This window comes from Gopherus flavomarginatus, chromosome 1, assembly GCF_025201925.1.
Source record: "Gopherus flavomarginatus isolate rGopFla2 chromosome 1, rGopFla2.mat.asm, whole genome shotgun sequence".
Taxonomy (NCBI): Eukaryota; Metazoa; Chordata; order Testudines; family Testudinidae; genus Gopherus; species Gopherus flavomarginatus.
Genome location: NC_066617.1, coordinates 85,410,994 through 85,434,006, shown reverse-complemented (window position 1 = coordinate 85,434,006; position 23,013 = coordinate 85,410,994).

Genomic DNA, 23,013 nt, shown 5'->3' with positions numbered 1-23,013 from the left:
TGCATGTCAGGACTTTAATAGGGGAACACTGTTTACAATACTGGCCTCTTGGTTACCAAATTAATAGAAGCATATGAAAACTCACAAAGAATAAATCGTGCTCTAGGTTTTTTTCTAAAAATGTTGTGGGTTGTGTTTTATCTCAATCCCTGCATACATGCCAGAAAGTCTTTTGAAAACACCCTCATCTTGTATGTTTGTTTCACTAGTATTAGGAGCCTCAATCAAATGATGTAGGTTCTGGAGGCAAATACACCTCACAAATGCACAAGGGCAGTATATACTGACCATAGTGGTTAAGACTACACTAGTCACACAGGTGGCATGAGTATGCTAATGGAAACATATTAAAACTATTGTTTTTTCATAATTTTTAAATGACATTTTCTGTATCATAAATGGAACCCCAAAATACAAGCAATTCCTGAAAAAAGGATATTTTTCCTGCCCTTCTCTGAAGCCCCACTCCTGCTCACTTCTTCCCCTCCCCCCCATCACTCGCTCTCCCCCACCCCCATTCACTCATTTTCACTGAGTTGGGGCAGGGTGTTGGGATGCAGGAGGGGGCGAAGGCTCTGGCTAGGAGGGTGGGCTCCAGGATGGGGCCAGAAATGAGGGGTTCAAGGTGCAGTTGGGGGCTTCATGCTGGGACAGGGGGTTGAGGTATGGGTTCTGGACTGGGGCCAGGGATGAGAGATTTGGGATGCAGGTGGGGGCTAGGGATGGAGCCGAGGAGTTCAGAGTATGGGAGGGAACTCTGAGCTGAGGCAGCAGTTTGGGATGTGGGAGGAAGTATGGGCTCTGGGTTGGGGCTATGGGTTCCAGCATGAGACCAAAAATGAGGGGTTCAGGCTGCAGGAGGTGACTCTGGGCTCGGACAGGGGGTTGAGGTGTGGGGAGTGGGCTCCTGGAGGGAGTTTGGGTGCAGGATGAGGCTTAGGGCTGGGGCAGAGGGTTGGGGTGTGGGAAGCAGGCTCCAGGCAGCGCTTACCTCAGGGGGGCTCCCCAGAAGTGGCGACTTGTCCCTCGGCTCCTATGCCAAGGGGCCAGGTGGCTCTGCATGGTTCATGCTGCCCCTGACTGCATGTGCCATCCCCACAGCTCCCACTGGCCACAGCTTCTGGCCAATGGGAGCACTGGAGCTGGTGCTCCAGGTGGGGATAGTGCACAGAGTCCCCCGGCCATTCCTCTGCCTATAAGCCAGAGGGACATGTCACTGCTTCTGGGAGCTGCGCGGAGCCAGGTAGGGAGCCTGCCATTCCTGCCAACCAGACTTTTAATGGCCTGGTCAGCAGTGCTGACTAAAGCCACCAGCGTCTCTTTTCGACCAGACTTTCTGGTTGAAAATCGGACACCTGATAGCCATAATCTAGCTTGAGGGCCATGAGCTGGAACTGAGTAGAGTTGACAGGTGTGGGTTGCCCTACTAATCCCCTGGCAGATATAAAAGCAGAGAGTGTTTTTAAATCCCTGGGCACCAGGAATAGACTAACAGCTCTGCCAGAGTAAGCTCAGGTGCCATGCCCTGCCTGGCCAGGAGTGGGCACTGTTTTACTGAAGCACTAATCCCTGACTCTCGTGGAGATTCCATAATCTCCTTTGGAAGCAGATTCCAGTACTTAACTAACCTAGTAGTTAGAAAGTTTTTCCAAATATCTAATCTAAATCTCCCCCGCAGCAGATTAAGTCCATTACTACTTGTCCTACCTTCAGTGGATCCCAGGTATGTCTATCCAGGGATAAAAGACCCTTAGCATGGCTGCAGCTGGCATGGGTCAGCTGACACCAGGCTTGGGCTGTGTACAATTGCTGTGTAGACGTTTGCACTCAAATGGGAGCCTGAGCCCTGGGATCCCTCACCTTTGCAGTGTCCTGGAGCTCATGCTGCAGCCTGCGCCTGAACATCTACGTGGCAGTTTTTCAGCCTGGAGCCCAAGTCAGCAGACCTTGGCCTACCATGGTTTTTATCCCTGTGTTGATATAGCCATGGAGAACAATTGATCACCATCCTCTTTATAACAGGCCTTAACATATTTGAAGACTGCTATCAGATCCCCTCCTTCAGTCTTTTTTTCTCAAGACTAAAAGTGCCCAGTTTTTTTTAATCTTTAATCATAGTTCTGTTTCTAACCCCTTCATCATTTTTGTTCCTCTCCTCTGTACTATCTCCAATTTATCCACATCTTTTCTAAAGTGTGGTGCCCCAAACTAGGCTTAATACTCCAGCAGAAACCTTATCATAGGATATCAGGGTTGGAAGGGACCTCAGGAGCTCATCTAGTCTAATCCCCTGCTCAAAGCAGGACCAATCCCCAGATAGATTTTTGCCCCATATCCCTAAATTGTCCCCTCAAGGAGTGAGCTGACAACCCTGGGTTTAGCAGGCCAATGCTCAAACCACTGAGCTATCCCTCTTCTTCTGTCTTGCGTCTGACACTCTTGTTAATACAGCACACAAAGAAATTAGCCTTTTTAGCAACTGCATCACATTGTTGACTCATTTAGTGTGTGATCCACTGTAGGCCTGGGTCAGCATAAGTAACTTGACATGAATAAGAACTCATTTCTTAGTGGGCATGAATGGGAAGGTGAATGTAAGGTTAAGTTGTAAATAGGGGCTGAACAAGCAATATGCTGGAGTCAGGATGTCTGTACTACCTCAGACAAGCAGGGACACTGTGGAGTTCGGGACAATGGAGAAGATAAACCTAGAATGTAAAGATCAGGTTCTACATGAACAACATATGGACAGAGCATGCTGTACAGAGGTTGGTTCCTGAAAAGTAACCAAGCCGATAATGAAGTGTATGGTGCAATGGATAGTTAGTGTTGGTAAAAATGTACATAAGGTAAAGTATTGCTGTGTAATTATGCTGGAGTCTGATCAACTCAGCATATCTTTGCTGTATGCCAAATAAAAGAACCCGAGTGATGAGACTAGAGTCAAACTCCATTTGTGTGGAACAGAGTGGAAGAGTACCTGGGAGAACCCCAACATAGTGGAATTCTGACTCTGATTCCATTCATCTGGAGCAGGTACCATATAGGTGTATACATGTAGCTTTACTGTTAAGGATCGTAACCCAGCAGTTTAGAAAGTGCACTGGAAGGCTTTAAATTTGAGCAGGTTTCCAGGGCACTGGAGAAGTGAATTAGATCTGAAGGAGGTCCCTATCAACTCCTGAGGAGACTGAAACTGGGTGGCAAAGGAACTCCAGCAAATAGTATTAGACAAGTAATAGAAGAAACCCCCCCAAAAAATTATTAAATTATAGCATAGAAGGCTTTCCTAGAGAGAAATTCAGTAACATAAGGGGAATAGACAGAGGTACTTTGGATACTTAGGTAAAAGAATGTTTGACAGAGTATAGCAAAGGTCTTTTGAAAATTGTAAAGATTAAGACCTATAGGCAACCATTGGCAGAATAGTATTTGTAGCCAAAGAATGAGTGCAAAAAACCCACAAAGATAAATTCAGCTCCACCGAGAAAATTGGCTGAGAAATGTGCCACTTTGGAAGATAAGCAGGTGATTTAAGGAAAGGCAGTGAGGAAATAAAGGGAGCATCTATACAGATGTTAAAAACTTTAGGGTGCTGAAAGGATTAAGCAAACTGGGATGTCCAACATAACATGCAGTAAGAAGGGAAAAGAGAATGCATGGTTTAATAATAAAACCTGGTTATGGCAGTACACCTCTGTGCAGTCTTGCTCGATGGAACCCTGATAGTCAAACAACTTATGGAAGGGGAAGTCAGGTGATGACGACTACCACCACTATGCTTTTGTCCTCAGGAACCTTTATAGCCATTCTGAAGGAAAATAGGCTCTTTTCCCAAAGGAATGGCCTGTAAATAAACAGCTGTAAATGACGTCTGTGGGCAGAGAGACAATCCTGATTTAAAACATTTGACTACAGACAATTTAGTCAAAATCACTAAAAGTAAAGAAGAGGTTCCGTTTGAACTTGGCTGCCTCCGAATGTGAAAGTAGGAAATGTAATCTTGGTATAGCTGTGTAAAATATAATTAGGGCAATGCAAGAGGTGTTGAGACAAATGATTAAAAGAAATGCAAATATATTTGTGTAATTAGGCAAAATTATACAGACCTAAACAAACGATCCTGGCTTCTTGTAAAACTCTATTTTGTATGTCTAAAATGAATGGACTTTTAAGAGATTCCACTGAAAATCCATTTGACTTTTTCCTTCAAAGTGGCAAAAACTGACAGACACTTTTAAAGCAACTGCCAGTGTTTCCTGACAGTCTTTGCCACTTTTTTTTTTCACCCTCTGAAGCCAAACACAAGTAGCTGGTGTTACCTGAGGCTTTGTTACCTCAACGTTTTTATGAAGTTCAACATCGTTTTAAATCAGAATTAGAGGATGTGTGATTGTGGCAAGCATGGCCAGAACCAGGATAACAGGAACAGAGATTCTTTTGCAGCAGTGAAACAGCAGCTGAAAGAGCTGCAGGAGGAGAATGAAAAATTAGAGAGAGAGTGCACCTCCAGACTAACAGCAAGGGCAGGTTGCGGGGGCGGGCGGAGGGTGGTTCACAAGAGTGGCAACATTAGGAACATGAACACCAAGCCTTGAGGTGGCTCTGAGTGATTCAAAAACCATTGAAAGGACTTTATGAACAACAAAGTAAACTTTTAAAATGCATAAGGCTCCCAGTGTGGAACAGCAATGAAATTAGAGAGAGTTTGGTGGAATTGACATGGGTGCTGGGACATGGGTGGAATTGAGCTGTTTGAGACTGGTATGTCGCTTTGAAACCTAGCTGTGGCATAGAGACTCTGTGGGAACGTGGCTAAGCGTTTCAATAGAAGTACTTCGTTCATTCCATGAGCAAAGGTTTCAGTGAGTATTAGCATCTAGAATATTGTATTTTGAAAATCAACAAAGCAAAAAAATTGTTGATAAGAAGATTAACCTATTTTACATGGGTGGTGTGATTTCTTTTATTGTACAAGATAAAGTTAATTTCCTATCATGACAGGTAAAGGGCAAAATCAATAATGTGCAGTATATGGGAAATATATGCTAGCTAAAGTAAAAGAGGCCTTATGTAACATAGAACAAAGAAGATTGCCCTCTTTTATCAAAGAAAACTTAAAAAGTTGGTAGAAAGGAGGTAATAATAATTAGTACTCGGTCAGAAAGTTAACAAGAGTCCAATAGCATGAAGTTAAATGCGAAAAGCACTACAACTCATACAATGTGGAAGATGTGGTTTGTTCTGCCTCTTCAAATAATGTTGCAAGACAATGAAATGTCTGGGCCCAGGACTACACTAGCGGGGGGTGGTCGACCTAAGATACGCGATTTCAGCTACATGAATAGTGTAGCTGAAGTTTGTGTATCGTAGGTCGACTTACCTGGCTGTGAGGATGGCGGTGAGTCGACCGCTGCCGCTCCCCCGTTGACTCCACTTCTGCTCTCGCGAGCTTGAATTCCGAAGTCGACAGGGAGCATGATCGGGGCTCAATTTTATCACATCTATACTAGATGCTATAAATTGACCCCTGATAGATAGATCACTACCCACCGATGCGGCAGGTAGTGAAGATCTGCCCTGGAAAGCACCACATTTGTACTACTGTTTGTTTCTGGGGGACACTTATATATGCACGTGTAATATCTTACAGATGGAGTTGCTAGTATGTGGGTTCACTCTGGGAGAACAACTTCCAAATTACACAGTACAGTTGAGATGCTTGGACACTGGTAAACTAAAAAAATACCTATATTGGTGATAAGGATCATGTGGTGGTATGGACCTGGGGAATATTACCCTAACTGACCTATGTTCTATTTCACACCTAAATTCCCTTTGGGGATAAATGGAAAGATTTTTATATTTTGTACCAGGTTTTCATAATGTAATTAAAATAATTAAAGCAAAGATAAAATTATATAAGACTACTTTAAAGGCAGAGCTATCTTACAATGTCGGCTTACACCCACAGTGGGCTATCCCAGAGGAGGAAAGCCTCCGTCCTGTGGTTCAGACATTATGCTAAATTTTAATGGTTCTTCAATTAGTAACCACCACCGTAGTTACCACAAGACCTGGGAGATGGGTTGGAAACAGGAGGGAGCATGGGCTATAATGGCAGAGAGGAAGGAGGGTCAGGGCAAAGCTGGGAGGCAAGATCAAACCAGTATCTTAGATGCCTATATACAAATGCAAGAAGTATGGGTAATAAGCAGGAAGAACTGGAAGTGCTAATAAATAAATACAACTATGACATTATTGGCATTACTGAAACTTGGTGGGATAATACACACGACTGGAATGTTGGTGTGGATGGGTATAGTTTGCTCAGGAAGGATAGACAGGGGAAAAAGGGAGGAGGTGTTGCCTTATATATTAAAAATGTACACACTTGGACTGAGGTGGATATGGACACAGGAGACGGAAGGGTGGAGAGTCTCTGGGTTAGGCTAAAAGGGGTAAAAAACACAGGTGATGTCGTGCTGGGAGTCTACTACAGGCCACCTAATCAGGTGGAAGAGGTGGATGAGGCTTTTTTCAAACAACTAACAAAATCATCCAAAGCCCAAGATTTGGTGGTGATGGAGGACTTCAACTATCCAAACATATGTTGGGAAAATAACACCGCGGGGCACAGACTATCCAATAAGTTCCTGGACTGCATTGCAGACAACTTTTATTTCAGAAAGTTGAAAAAGCTACTAGGGGGGAAGCTGTTCTAGACTTGATTTTAACAAATAGGGAGGAACTTGTTGAGAATTTGAAAGTAGAAGGAAGCTTGGGTGAAAGTGATCATGAAATCATAGAATTTGCAATTCTAAGGAAGGGTAGAAGGGAGTACAGCAGAATAGAGACAATGGATTTCAGGAAGGCGGATTTTGGTAAGCTCAGAGAGCTGATAGGCAAGGTCCCATGGGAATTAAGACTGAGGGGAAAAACAACTGAGGAAAGTTGGCAGTTTTTCAAAGGGATGCTATTAAGGGCCCAAAAGCAAGTTATTCCGATGGTTAGGAAAGATAGAAAATGTGGCAAAAGACCACCTTGGCTTACCCTTGAGATCTTGCGTGACCTACAAAATAAAAAGGCGTCATATAAAAAATGGAAACTAGGTCAGATCACGAAGGATGAATATAGGCAAATAACACAGGAATGCAGAGGCAAGATTAGAAAAGCAAAGGCACAAAATGAACTCAAACTAGCTATGGGAATAAAGGGAAACAAGTAGACTTTTTATCAATACATTAGAAGCAAGAGGAAGACTAAGGACAGGGTAGGCCCACTGCTCAATGAGGAGGGGGAAACAGTAACGGGAGACTTGGAAATGGCAGAGATGCTTAATGACTTCTTTGTTTCAGTCTTCACTGAGAAGTCTGAAGGAATGTCTAGTATAGTGAATGCTTACGGGAAGAGGGTAGGTTTAGAAGAGAAAATAAGGAGAGAGCAAGTAAAATATCACTTAGAAAAGTTAGATGCCTGCAAGTCACCAGGGCCTGATGAAATGCATCCTAGAATACTCAAGGAGTTAATAGAAGAGGTATCTAAGCCTCTAGCTATTATCTTTGGGAAATCATGGGAGACGGGGGAGATTCCAGAAGACTGGAAGGGGGCAAATATAGTGCCCATCTATAAAAAGGGAAATAAAAACAACCCAGGAAACTACAGACCAGTTAGTTTAACTTCTGTGCCAGGGAAGATAATGGAGCAGGTAATCAAAGAAATCATCTGCAAACACTTGGAAGGTGGTAAGGTGATAGGGAATAGCCAGCATGGATTTGTAAAGAACAAATCGTGTCTAACTAATCTGATAGCGTTCTTTGATAGGATAACGAGCCTTGTGGATAAGGGAGAAGCGGTGGATGTGATATACCTATACTTTAGTAAGGCATTTGATACGGTCTCGCATGATATTCTTATAGACAAACTAGGAAAGTACAATTTAGATGGGGCTACTATAAGGTGGGTGCATAACTGGCTGGATAACCGTACTCAGAGAGTAGTTGTTAATGGCTCCCAATCCTGCTGGAAAGTTATAACAAGTGGGGTTCCGCAGGGGTCTGTTTTGGGACCGATTCTGTTCAATATCTTCATCAATGATTTAGATGATGGCATAGAAAGTACGCTTATTAAGTTTGCAGACGATACCAAACTGGGAGGGATTGCAACTGCTTTGGAGAACAGGGTCAAAATTCAAAATGATCTGGACAAATTGGAGAAATGGTCTGAGGTAAACAGGATGAAGTTCAATAAAGATAAATGCAAAGTGCTCCACTTAGGAAGGAACAATCAGTTTCACACATACAGAATGGGAAGAGACTGTCTAGGAAGGAGTATGGCAGAAAGAGATCTAGGGGTCATAGTAGACCACAAGCTTAATATGAGTCAACAGTGTGATACTGTTGCAAAAAAAGCAAACGTGATTCTGGGATGCATTAACAAGTGTGTTGTAAACAAGACACAAGAAGTCATTCTTCCGCTTTACTCTGCGCTGGTTAGGCCTCAACTGGAGTATTGTGTCCAGTTCTGGGCACCGCATTTCAAGAAAGATGTGAAGAAATTGGAGAGGGTCCAGAGAAGAGCAACGAGAATGATTAAAGGTCTTGAGAACATGACCTATGAAGGAAGGCTGAAGGAATTGGGTTTGTTTAGTTTGGAAAAGAGAAGACTGAGAGGGGACATGATAGCAGTTTTCAGGTATCTAAAAGGGTGTCATCAGGAGGAGGGAGAAAACTTGTTCACCTTACCCTCCAATGATAGAACAAGAAGCAATGGGCTTAAACTGCAGCAAGGGAGATTTAGATTGGACATTAGGAAAAAGTTCCTAACTGTCAGGGTAGTTAAACACTGGAATAGATTGCCTAGGGAAGTTGTGGAATCTCCATCTCTGGAGATATTTAAGAGTAGGTTAGATAAATGTCTATTAGGGATGGTCTAGACAGTATTTGGTCCTGCCATGAGGGCAGGGGACTGGACTCGATGACCTCTCGAGGTCCCTTCCAGTCCTAGAGTCTATGAGTCTATGAGTCCTGGGAATGTAAATAATAAACCTTGAAAACAAGCAAAAAGGAGGAAAAAAATAATTAACACAAAAAGAATGCTGTACAAAAAGAAAGCAAAGGAGTAGAATCAGGCCTGGCTGAGCATAAGTAACTTGACCTAGGCAAGACATCATTTATTGATGGGCATGATTGGGAAGGTGAATGGAAGGTTAGGTTGTAAATAGGGGCTTAACAAGCAGTATTTTGGAGTCAGGATATCTGTGCTAGCTCAGATCAGCTGGGACATCCTGATGCTAGGGACAATGGACAAGATAAACCTGGGATGTAAAAATCAGGTTCTGCATGAACAGCAGATAGACAGAGCATGCTCTACAAGGATTGGTTCCTGAAAAGTAAGCAAGCCAATCATGAAGCATATGATGCAATGCATAGTTGTGAATGTGTTGTTAGTGTTAGTAAAAATATATATAGTTTTGATATGTCACTTAAGATGTGTGGTATGCTCTATACCCACTCCCTAAGCTTGAATCTGATCAACTCAGCATAGCTGTGCTGTTTAAAAAGGTAAAGGAACATGAGTGACAAGATTGGAGTCAAACTGAATTCTTGGGGAACTTAGTGAAAGAGGTCTCAGGGGAACCCCAACATCCATTATAATCCCCAGATACTTTTCAACAGTATTACCACCTAGCTAGTTATTCTCCATTTTGCAGTTGTGCATTTTTTTCCTTTCTAAGTGAAGTACTTCACACTTGTGTTTAGTGAATTTCATCTTGATGACTTCAGACCAATTTTTCAAGACCATTTTGAATTCTAATCCTGTCCTCCAAACTGCTTGCAAGCCCTCCCAGCTTGTTGTCATCCACAAATTTTAGAAGCATATTCTCCACTTCCTTACCCAAGTTGTGAATGAAAATATTGAATAGTATCAGACCTAGAACTAAACCCTATGATTCCTCACTACACACATCCTCCCAGTTTGACAGCAAACCATAAATAACTCTTTGAGCAGGTCTTTCAACCAGTTGTGTACCCACCTTATAGTAATTTCATCTAAACCATATTTCTGTAGTTTGTTTATGAGACTGTCTCATAGACTCATAGACTTTAAGGTCAGAAGGGATCATTATGGTCATCTAGTCTGACCTTCTGCACAATGCAGCCCACAGAATCTCACCCACCCACCCACAGAATCTCACCCAAACCCCTAACCAATGTCTGAGTTATTGAAGTCCTCAAATTGTGGTTTGAAGACATATGGGACTGTGCCAAAAGCCTTGCTAAAATCAAGTATGGGGTGTTCTTCCCAGGAGTGAAGAGCAGCATGGAAGACAGCACAAAGGTGCTTGTTTGAAAATTTAATCAGTGAGTTATGGAGGCTGGTGTTCACATTTTACTTAGAGCTGGACCCTGAATGTCATGGGGTCTCTAATTCAGGCAGTCCACTTGGACTCTGGAAACCTGTGCTCCCTGCAAGACTGCCAGGTGAGCTACCAAGGAGATGGGTGGGTGAGCTGACAGGAAAACAGGCAGGTTTCCATCAGAACCTTGCCTGATTACTAGATGGATTTCTTCAAAATAGCTCCCTCTCAGCAAAAAGTTTTGATTTTTTTTTGTTTTTGACTCCACTAATTCCAATGGAAGAATGGTTTCATCAGGTTTTGTTTTTCTTTTTTCCTCTCCAGACCAGCTCTAATTTTGATAGTGAATGAGATGCAATAGGTTGTGAAGGGCCTTAAAAGCAAAGACAAGTAGCTTACGTTTAATGCAGAACGGCTAGTGAAGGGATTCAAAGAGATGGACAACATGGTCGAAGCGATGGCTTAGAAGAAGGATCTTTGCAGCAGCATTCTGAATGGATATGAGCAAGGCAAGATTGCATTTGTCAAGGCCAGAGAAACAGATGTTGCTGTAATCAAGATATAAGACTGGATGACAGTTTCAACTGTATGGATACATTGGAAAGGCCATTTTTTAGAGATGATATGTAAAAGAATCTACAAAATGTACACATAGCCTGGATATGAGGACCTAGAGAGATGTCTGAGTTGAAGAGGCTGCCCACGTTACCGCATGAGTGACAGGACGAAGGTGGTGGTTGTGGTCCACAGTGACTGAGAAAAGAGGTGAGAAGAGGACTTCAGGGGAGACTGAACTCTGTTTTAACCATGTTGAGCTTGATCAGATGGCTAATCATCCACAAGGAGATGTCAGAGAGAGAGAGAGGCTGAGATTTTACTTTGGAAAGGAGGAGACAGATCTGGAGTAGAGAGGTGAATTTGTGAGTCATCATAGAGATGGTAGTTCAATTGGTGTTTGTGGATAAGATTGCCCACAGATAAAGTGCAGAGGGGCATAGAGAAGGAGACTAAGGAGGGACCATAAGTTGGAGTGGGGATGACAGGGGTCCTCTGAAGGGACAATTGGAAAGGTAAGAGGAGAACTAGGAGTAGGCAGAATCACAGGAGCCCAGGGAGGACAGGATTTCAAGAAGAGCATGGTCTGCCAGGTCAAGGAGAATGAGGATTGCATATTAGTTCTGAGGTTTGGTTGGAAGCAGTCAGTAGAGATTTTTGGCAAGAACAGTTTCAGTGGAGTGCAAGGGGCAGAGGCTGGATCACAAGTGGTATAGAATGAAATTGGAGGAGAGGAACTCCAGACTGATTATAGACAGTGCATTCAGTGGGCTTAGAGAAAGGAGATTTGGGAAATGGTTGGAAAGGCAAGTGGGGTTAAGCAAGGGCTAAACCTTAAGTAAGTGTCACGGAAAATAGCCCTTCCAGAGGCATTCTAAATGGTCATGCCTGGGTATTAAGACACTTTCAAAGAGTATTTTTCATAACATTTTACTATAGGTATAGTGTGTCATAATAAATAGATTGTTTCAGAGAGCATACCTACTGCGCTTATATGTAAATATTTGGTATCATATGACTTATTTTTCCTCTTTCCCCCCATTTGTATTGTTACAGCAGAAGAATTCCCTTAAGTCACTTGAATGGCAATTCACGATATGCCAACTATCTACATTCTCTAACATGCACACAATACAGGGTTGTAAAACTTGTACATATTTCATAATTTCATCTGTTGATGTTTCTGCCTAAAATACTGCTCAAATAAATATGTGATAAAATCCTTATAAAAGTTATATAACTAAGCAATAATGCACTTGGAGATCAGCCATGCTGAAGTTAATACTCTTGGGACCTGCAAATAAATCCAGCTTAAGTCACAAGTGAAAACAAGGTTGATGATCTTATCCTAGTGACCTATGGGACTTTTGTTCACAGAATAAAATCCCTACTGTCTCTGGTAGAATAGAAAGTATCTGTTCATTAATGACCCCAGACTGTCAAAACAGGGTTGGTGCATTTCCTGTATTGGGTGTGGAAAATGGGTTGGAATGTGATGCAAGTCACTTTATTATTATGTATTTGGTTCCTGGGGTGTGTACCGTTTTGGCAGTTCTAGAAGTATATTGGAATATGGTTTTAAATTATAATTGAGCTTTACATTTGCTTGCAAAGCATTTACAGTTAAGATATGCCACTATACAAATGAAAATAAATGAAGCAGATTGGCAGGCTAGACTTCCAGAATGGCACCTTTGTTTCTCTTTTTAAACTGTTGTTTTGTTCTGCCAGTTGTGCTTTCTATTGAATATTTAATGGCTTTGCAGAAACAGTTGAGAAATAATGGCAGGAGTTGGTAGGAACAGCAGGTTCTTTTATATAGACAAAAAAAATCTTATTCTCACTAAAGCATCACCCTTCAAAAAAAATTAACAGTGCATGTCAGAGTGGAAAATTAATCCTGAAAACAATAATCTGAGTTAGCAGCATCCTTTATCTGGATAGATCTAAAAGCTAAATACTTTTACAACTCTTCTTGGTCATAACAGCCAGCTGGACCCCTGTTTTTGCTTGTGGCAGAGGTACTTCTCTAGAAGTCATTCACCATTCTCTTTTCTCCTACCAGACCCTCTCCATATAAAATTGTACTCTGCCCCTGACTTCCAATAAAACTCTTCTTGAACCTTTCCTCCTCTGATGTTCACATATACCTGTATTCATTGCTACATGCCCATGACAGGTTCTCTGGCACGCCCCTCTTCCTGGGTCTACTGGCTGTCCCAATAAAGTGCAGAGAGTTTTCCAGTTATGCAGCACCCAGTGGTTTTATTTACACACACACAGTTCTCCCACCACCATTGTTGAGCTATATACAAGGCTTATAGAGTTAGTTCTCTCTTTTCCTGCAGTCAGCCCATAGCTAGGAGACTGACCTTTCCCTGGCTGGCTTTTCTTCTGGCTCCCATCCCTTATAACTGCTGGCTTGTCAGGCCCACAGGTGGAGCCAATCCCCAGGCCAGGCATCAGGTCTGTTTCACCAGCCCCAATCTATTTCTCTTGATTGGATCTGGCTGAGCAGGGTAATTAGGTGCTCTTGCACCAGCATCCTGCTACAATGCCATTCCATATTGCTTCTTTCACTGCTCAGAAGAGAGCTGCCTGCAGTATGTAGGCAGCCATGGGAGCACACATGTCATTACTGTTATGTCTGAATGATCAGCTGCTTAGACTAGAGTCTTTTGTGAATGGGTGTATATTGTGTTAAAACATTCATGGCACCAAACAATATAGTTAAGGTTACAATTCATATTATATTTTCAAATTCCTATTTTAACTTGCTTAGCTTCTTAACTTATTTTGGAGCTGACGTTTCCAGGCTTGCTCTTTATCCCCCAAAATTTTCATCTTTGGGCTAAGTATAGGTAAAATTTGTTAAGTCACTCTTAGAATAGTGAGTGGGGGGAGACGTATACACTCTTCCCATTTTAAGAAAATGAAGACATAGTTTGCACAGAGAGAACATAAACGGTTGAACTTCATTTGATATAAAAGAGAGGAAAACTTAACCCCACATAGCCCACAATGATTCATAGCTTCACAGATTCTTAGCCAGAAGGGAACATTGTGATCGTTTTGGATGACCTTCTGTATAACAAAGGCCACAGAACTCTCCCAAAATAATTCCCAGAGCAGAACTTTCAGAAAAACCTCCAATCTTGCTTTAAAAACTGTCAGTGATGGAGAATCCACCATGACTCTTGGTAAACTGTTCCAATGCTTAATGACTCTCACCATTTAAAAATTTACACCTAGTTTTCAATTTGAATTGGTCTAGCTTCACTTTCCAGCCATTTGATCATGTTATACCTTTTTCTGCTTGGTTGAGGAGCCCATTATGAAATATTTGTTCCCCATATAGATACCTACAGACTGTGATCTTAGCTTCTCAACTTATTTGGGGCTCAGATCTCCTGAGGTCCACTCCAGCCCTGATAGTCTCTGATTCTGTGATCAAGTCATCCTTTAACCTGCTCTTTGTTAAGAAGCTGACTCTATTTAGCTTGAGTCTACCATTATAATGCATGTTTTCTAGTCCTTTAATTACTCTCTTGGCTCTTCTCTGAACCCTCTCCAATGTATCAACGTCCTTCTTGAATTGTGCACAAAAGAACTGGACATGATATTCCAGCAGTATCCGCAGCAGTGCCAAATACAGAGGTGAAAGAACATCTCCTCTCCCACTTGAGATTCTGTTTATTCATTCCAGGATCGCATTAGCTCTTTTGACTATAACATCACACGGGAAGCTCATGTTTAGCAGATTTTCCACCCTGACTCCCAAATCTTTTTCAGAGTCACTGCTCCCTAGGATAAAGTCCCCCATCCTGTAAGTGTGGCCTACATTCTTTCTTGCTAGATGTATACATTTGCATTTGGCCATATTAAAATGCATATTGTTTACTTGTGCCTAGTTCACCAAGCAATCCAGATCACTCTGAATCAGTGTTCCATTCTTGTCATTATTTATCATTCCCCCAATTTTTGTGTCATCTGCAAACTTTACCAGTGATGATTTTGTTTTCATCCTGGTGCTTTATAAAGATGTTAAATATCATAGGACCAAGAACTGATCACTCAGAAACCCCACTGGAAATACATCCACTTGATGATGATTCCCCATTTATAAATACATTTTAAGATGCACGCATTAGGCAGTTTTTAATCTATTTAATGTAGGCCATATTAATTTTATATCATTTTAGTTTTTTAATAAAACGTCATGCAGCACCAAGTCTACAGTGTTGACATGATAGACTTAAACGTTAACAACCACACTTGTAATCTTATCATAAAAAGATATCAAGTTAGTTTGACTGGATCTGTTTTCCATAAAGCTACATATACTGGTATTAATTACATTACCCTTCTTTAATTCTTTGTTAATTAAGTCCCATATGAGCTGCTCCATTATCTTGCTCTGGATCAATAACAGGCCTACAATTACTGGGTCAACCCATTCACCTCTTTTTAAAAATTGACATATTTGTGTTCTTCCAATCTTCTGGAAATTCCCTAGTATTCCTAGGCTTATTAAAATCAGCATTAATGGGACGGTGAGCTCCTCAGTCGGGTCTTTTAAAACTATTGGATGCAGGTTATCCGGAACTGCTTATTTTAAAAATGTCTGACTTTAGTAGCTTCTGTTCAACATCTTCCAGAGATACTAATGGAATGGAGAGAGTATTAAATTGCTATAAGATGAGACATCATCTGTGTTTTCCTCAAATATAGCAAAGAAATATTTATTAAAGACTTCTGTCTTTTTTGCATTATTATTGATAATTTTACCATTTCAATCTAATGATGGACCAATACCATAGTCAGGAGACTTTTTATTCTTAATATATTTTAAAAACACCTTCTTATTGTCCTTAACTCTATTGGCCATAGATTTATTCATGTGTCCCTTTTTTTCCCTTATCAATTTTCTGCAATTCCTAACTTCTATTTTTATTCATTATTATCAACCTCCTCTTTCTTCCATTTGTTATATAATACATTTTTATAGCTACCTTCTTTCCCTCTCTAAACTGGGTTGTTTTTTTAATTAGCATGGCCTTCTTCCTCAGTTGTGGTTTTTGAGGCATCTGATTAGGTATTCTTAAATTACTCCCAGTTGTCATTCACATCTTTTTCTGATTTAAATTCTTCCTATCAGCTGATTTGGCTTATAATTGTTTTCAGCTTTGTGAAATTGGTCTTAATAAAGTACCCAATATATATATTTCAGGTCTGGACTTTATTCTACTTGCATATTATTAACATGATCAAGTCATGATCATTTATACCTAAGCTATCAATAACTTTTAGTTGTGTGATCAGTTCCTCCTTATATGTTAGGACTGGATCTAACAAAGAATTCTTCCATTTTAGCTGCAACACTTTTTGAGTTAGGAAATGGTCATCTATAATATTTTGAAATTCCAAGGATGTTTTAGTACTGGCAACATGAGACCTCCAGCATATGTCACTCAAATTGAAGTTCTCCATGATTATGCAGCTTTTTTCCTACACACTGTAGATAAGTATGTAAGAAGGTGATGATCTATAGTGTGTAGGAAAAATCTAGTGTGATATGATGGTCTGTAGCAGACTCCAACTAGTACCCCATCTTGTGCTTTGTGTTAGGACACTGATCAATAAGCTTTCAAGATAATTTTCTTCCCAGTTATCAGATAATGTCATTTTTAAAATAAAGTGCCACTCCCCCTCCTGCTTTTGCCCACTCAATCCTTTTTAAATAGGTTATAACATTGATTTTAACATTTCAATCATGCAAATCATTCCACCAGGTTTCAGTAATACTAACTAGATCAATTTTATGTTCATAAATGAGCAATTTCAGTTTCACCTGTTTGTTACCCAGGCACCTAGCATTGGAGTATAAGTAATTCAAGCATTTCTTCTCCCATGCCCTTTGGTTCCTTGATTAATTTTATTCTCAACATCTAAATTTTTATAAAGGAAGAAAGAATGTACTTTATTCCATTCATTACTTTAAATAACCCCCTCTTCAATATTAATGTATCACTTTAATTAGTCACTGCTTGTTTGTCTCTTTTTTTTAATCTAAAAAAATTCATCTGCTTGCAACATTAAATTGTTGTCTGCAAAAACCCTCCAATTACATTTAGCAACACATAAAAATTTGCACAAGGTCATTCTATTCCAGAATATAAGGCTCCTTCTCTTGAATTTTAATGTACAGAATATTTTTCTGTTTGGCTTCTTTAGATGTAATTGGCATTTAAAACAGGCCACTTCATTGCTCTTTTCCTACTAAATCAAGTCAGATTTCTCATACTCTACTTCAGTGTTGGAATGCAGATGTTTGATAAACATAGTTGCACTGTTTACTTAGTTCCCATGCACAAGCTTAAACATCTGGACAGTAGCTGCTCAAGTGAATTTAAAGAACAAATGGAAAAGCTCAGCTGTCCATTCTTGATCTATACAAATCAAGATACAGTGGGGTAAAGTGAAATATCAGTAGTAAACTGGCCAGTTCCCACCCCTTCTTTTAAACTAACATATAAATGAACCTGTACATTTTTAAGGGAATCTTAGCCCCTCAAGTGATCTTGCCAGCCAGTGCTATGGTATCTCCTGGGCTTGTGGGGGACACTAGGAGGTGGGTAGGGCCAGGGTTCCTAATTACTTCATTGTCTGCACCACCTCCCTCCCTCTACTGGCTGAATAGGAAGCAACAGCCTGGGCTGGAACTGAGCATGGATCAAGTCAGGCTCTGATCCCTGCTCTGGGCCTGCTGTAGTGAGACCCCCCACACATACACCCTATTCCCCAGAACAGGACCAGCACATCCCCTACCCACCCATCTCCGAGATGGGACTGTCTTGCTTATCCCGCAACATCAGCCATGGCCTCAGCAGACAGGTGGAAGCAGGAAAACTGACTCAACTTTGTGTCTGCCATCTGCCCAATTTTTTTCTGAAATGATGGCCTTGTATCTTAGACCTCTGTCCTATTGCTGGACCCCTGCCCCTACTTGGCTCTGCTTAGATTATGGATCTGGTTACAGGCCCAGGGCTATCCAGGCCTTGTCTTGTTTTTTAAAGTTGAGAATGAAAGAGGAATTATTCTGGCTATTTGACTGTGTGATGGGCCATGACTTGCCTCCTGATGTTAATTGTATTTGCTGCATAGATCTTGGGAAGTTTAATATTGTGTTCTCTATTTTATGATATATAATTGACCTAGATCCAGAGCTGTCTTTAGGTGCACGATAATGGAGTGCTCTTTCAGAGGTATGAAGGAAATCAGCACGTTGAGCTCTTACTGAAAACATCTAAGGGCACATTCAGAAAACCTTTTCTTAAATGCAAAACAGAATTCAGACAAACAGCTAATTTACAATAGACAGTGCCTACATTTTAATATCAAATATACCTTCATGTCAAAAATTAAGATGAAAAACAGGGAATAAACATTTGGTTTTACTGCATGGTAACTCAAAGGGAGTTCTTTGAATTGGAAAAATGTTTCACATGCACTTCAAAGGAAATGCTGGCTTTCTCCACAGAAGGTTCACTGACAACAGACTAGCAAAGAGGTAACCTTTCCTTCCTAGGGCAGAGCGTTCACAGTGACATTCTCTAAACAGATAAACAAAGAGAATTCCTCAGAGGCAGAGAGTGTGAATTACTGAGCAGTACTGTAGGTAACATTCCATGCCGTGTAACATTATTTATTTATATATTATTTGTATTACAAGCAGTGGGCTTATCTAGCAGGGCTTTTGTTGTGACATCACTTGATACATTTATTTACAAGTATTGTGTATTTCATTATTTTCTTACCTCTTTCAGTATTAGTTAAAACATTAACCCTATACCAATGCATTTAGGACAACATGAATTACTTGCTAATTCCTTTTTATACTCAGTTCATGCCAGTGTCATCCACCAGGAAATTCCTCTTTATGTATATGTGCAGGAGACCTTAATTCTGGCATTTCCTAACTTTTGAGTGCTTGAGTTTACATCTTCAATGTTCTCTGCATGTGTGTGTGTGTCTATATATATATGTATATATATATATATATACATATATATATACATATATATATATATGGGTGGTATGTGTCTTCCTCAAACTCGGGTCCTCTACCAGAGGCCTGGGAGTTTGAGGGTTCTGCGCAGTATCTTAGCTGTTCCTAGCACTACACTCTTCTGGACAGAGAGCTCTGATGTTGTTCCTGGGATCTGTTGGAGCCACTCACCCAGCTTAGGAGTCACAGCCCCGAGTGCTCCTACCACCACTGGGACCACTTTGGCCTTCACTTTCCACATCCTCTCTAGTTCCTCTTTCAGGCCCTGGTACTTCTGCAGCTTCTCATACTCCTTCTTCCTGATGTTGCTGTCACTTGGCACTGCTATATCTATCACCATCGCTGTCTTCTGGTCCTTATCTATTACCACGATGTCTGGTTGATTGGCCAGTACCTGCTTGTCCGTCTGGATCTGGAAGTCCCACAGAATCTTAGCCCTGCTATTCTCCACAACCTTCTGTGGAATCTCCCATCTGGTCTTGGGAGGATCTAGCCCATACGCTGTGCAGATGTTCCTGTACACAATGCCAGCCACTTGGTTGTGCCGTTCAGTGCGTGCTGTTCCTGCCTGCATCTTACATCCTGCCACTATGTGTTGGACTGTCTCTGAGGCCTCTCTGCACAGTCTGCACCTTGGGTCCTCTCTAATATGGTAGACCCCTGCTTCAATGGATCTGGTGCTCAGTGCCTGTTCCTGTGCTGCTATGATCAGTGCCTCAGTGCTGTCTTTTAGTCCAGCCCTTTCCAGCCACTGGTAGGATTTCCCAATGTCAGCCACCTCAGCTATCTGTCGATGGTACATCCCATGCAGGGTCTTGTCTTGCCATGGCACTTCTTCTGCTTGGTCTTCCTCCCATGTCTGCTGCTGCCTCAGGCATTCTCTCAGCAGCTCATCTTTGGGGGCCATCTTACTGATGTACTCCTGGATGCTTCGGGTTTCATCCAGGACAGTGGCTTTGACACTCACCAAGCCCCGCCTACCTTCTTTCCGGCTGGTATACAGTCTCTGGGTGTTGGACTTGGGGTGGAAACCTCCGTGCATTGTGAGGAGCTTCTGGGTCTTCACATCGGCAGCCTCCATGTCCTCCTTTGGCCAGCTCACTATACTGGCAGGGTATCTGATAACCGGCAGGGCGTATCTGTTAATGGCGTGGATCTTGTTTTTCCCACTGAGCTGGCTCTTCAGGACCTGTCTTATCCTTTGATGATACTTGGATGTTGCTGTCTTCCTTGCCTCCTCATCATGGTTTCCATGTGACTGTGGGACGCCAAGGTACTTGTAGCTGGTCTGTATGTCTGGTATGTGGCCCGCTGGTAGTTCCACCCCATCAGTCTTGACTACCTTCCCTCTCTTCACTACCATCCGGCCACACTTCTCCAGTCCGAATGACATCCCGATACCCTCACTGTAAATCCGCATCAGGTGGATTAGCTAGTCTATGTCTCGTTCATTCTTAGCATACAGCTTGATGTCATCCATGTAGAGGAGGTGGCTGATGGTAGTTCCATTCCTAAACCCATACCCATATCCAGTCCTTGTAATTATCTGGCTGAGGGGGTTAAACCCTATGCAGAACAGCAGTGGAGACAGTGCATCACCTTGGTATATGCCGCACTTGATGGCCACTTGTGCAAGCTGCCTTGAGTTGATTTCCAGTGTCGTCTTCCATAGTCCCATTGAGTTCTTGAGGAAGGTCCTTAGTATCCTATTGACTTTGTATAGCAGCAGACATTCACAGATCCACGTGTGCGGCATTGAGTCATAGGCTTTCCTGTAGTCAATCCAGGCTGTGCTCAGATTGGTCTGTCTAGACCTTGAGTCTTGGGTGACTGCTCTATCTATGAGCAACTGGTGTTTTGAGCCTCTGGTGTTGTTCTCAATGCCCTTCTGAGCTGTGCTCATGTACTGGCCCATATGGTCCTGTAGCTTGGCAACTATGATACCTGATAGGATTTTCCATGTTGTGGGGAGGCAGGTTATTGGCCGGTAGTTGGATGGTTCTATTCCCTTGCAGGGGTCTTTCATGATCAGCACTGTCCTTCCTTGTGTTAGCCAGTTTGGGTGGGAGCCTGCTGCCAGCAGCTGGTTCATCTGTGCTGCTAGGCGTTCATGCACTGCTGTTAGTTTCTTTAGCCAGTAGGTGTGGATCATGTCTGGTCCAGGTGCTGTCCAGCTCTTCATGTTCTTGACCCACTGCTGGATGTCTTCTACTGTGATGGTAACTGGTTTCTGTTCTGGGAGATTGCTGTGCTCTGTTCTCAGGTCCTGCAGCCACTTTGCACTGGTGTTATGAGTCTTCTCTTTCTCCCATATGTTCTTCCAGTACTGTTCGGTTTCTGCTGCTGATGGCTCTGCTGTTATTGTGTTGTTGCACTGTAATTGAGAGTACACCTTAGATGGTTCTTTAGAGAACAGGGCATTTACTTTTTTGGCCTCTGCTTCTCTAGTGTATCTCCTTAGCCTGGTAGCCAGTGCTGTGAGCCTTTGTTTAGCAGTCTCTAGGGCTTCAGATGGAGTCAGGCCCTTGTATTTTTTCAGTAGCCGAGTCTTATCCTTAATCTCTACACCCTTCTGTAGTTCCACCAGCTGACTAACTTCTCTCCGAGTCGCCTTGGTCTTATCCTCCAACCTCATTTTCCAGGGTGGGTATATACTGTTGTTCTTGATCGTACAGCCAAGCATCTCCAGGATTACAGAGGCTGTAGCGTATACCATAGGGGTGAGAGGGGGTATATATTTATATATATATAAAAATTGGAGAAAAAAATTACATCATGTGGCAGCAGACTGATACCCACATTGTCCTTCAGCATCATGTGGCAGCAGACTGACATCCACATTGTCCTTCAGCAATGTTGGAATCTTTAGGTCTACCACATAGACCTCTGGCACTTGAGTTTACTGAGTAATTCATTGTAGTCATCTTCTGTGTAGACTAGCACTAGAAGGGGCTGAGGCACTTTGACAGTGATTTCACAGATATTTGCTGACAGCAGAGGAATGGTGAGACTCAGTAACCTTGGGTTTCATTCCAGTCTATAGAGGGGAGGGTACACTCATGCACAGAAACTCATGTGCCAGTTTTCTCCAAGCTTGGCCCCTCTAGCTTGCCCTTATCCTAGTCCTATCTCTTCTCTTCCCCTCCACTGGCTCATCATCCTCATCCTCTTCACCTAGGGAGGACCAGTCTTTAGTCTTTCTAGTCTCCTTTCTTGACTAATCCTAGTCCTCCCTCCACCTGCAACTCTTAGGCCCAGTTTTGTTGCAAATTGATTCCCAGCTCTTCTCCACTTCCAAGCTTCTTTTCCCTATTCTACTTGCCCAGATAGTCCCAGTTACCCGCTCCTGGTTCCTTGTCCAATCTGTCTCTCTCAACCTTCTCAGTGTCCAGTCACTGCCCCTCCCTCCCCTCTCACACACACATTGGCTTCCAGTTTCAGACTCCTTCCCTGGGCTCCTCATCCAATTTCAGTGTGTCCTCACCCCCAGACCTCAACCCTGGCTCCTGCCCAGCCAGTCCCAGTTCTTCTACAGCCTGGCTGCTTGTTAGATCTGCCCCTTTACCTTGGTTCTCAGGTCACCTCCTTGATCACTTGGCCCAATCTTCCCCCATCTCTCAGTTCCAGTTGCCCCCCAACTCCAATTCTCAGTCCCAACTTCCCTCTCCCATTCACTCTCGCTGCTAATCTCTGTCCCCACCCCCAAGTCTGACTCTTCTTCTCTCTACATTTCATCAGGCATCTTCCTCCTCCATGCTGCCAGACACCAGGAGGGGAGGCACAACAAAGCACAGGAAAGAGAGTCTCCCTGCTTTGACTTCTGCATACCAAACCCGGCTTAGCTCAGAGCTGCATTTGTAGGGGAACCTCTGCACCCTGTAGCCTTGGGTTGGAGCACGCCCAGTGTGAACAGAATCTTTAGGGAATTTAGCTGCAAAATTCTAGAAAGTCTCTACTGAGCGTGTGTGAACTGAGATCTTTTCAGAGGCTTATAACTTTGCCATATTTGGGCAGATTCTCACAAAGCTGA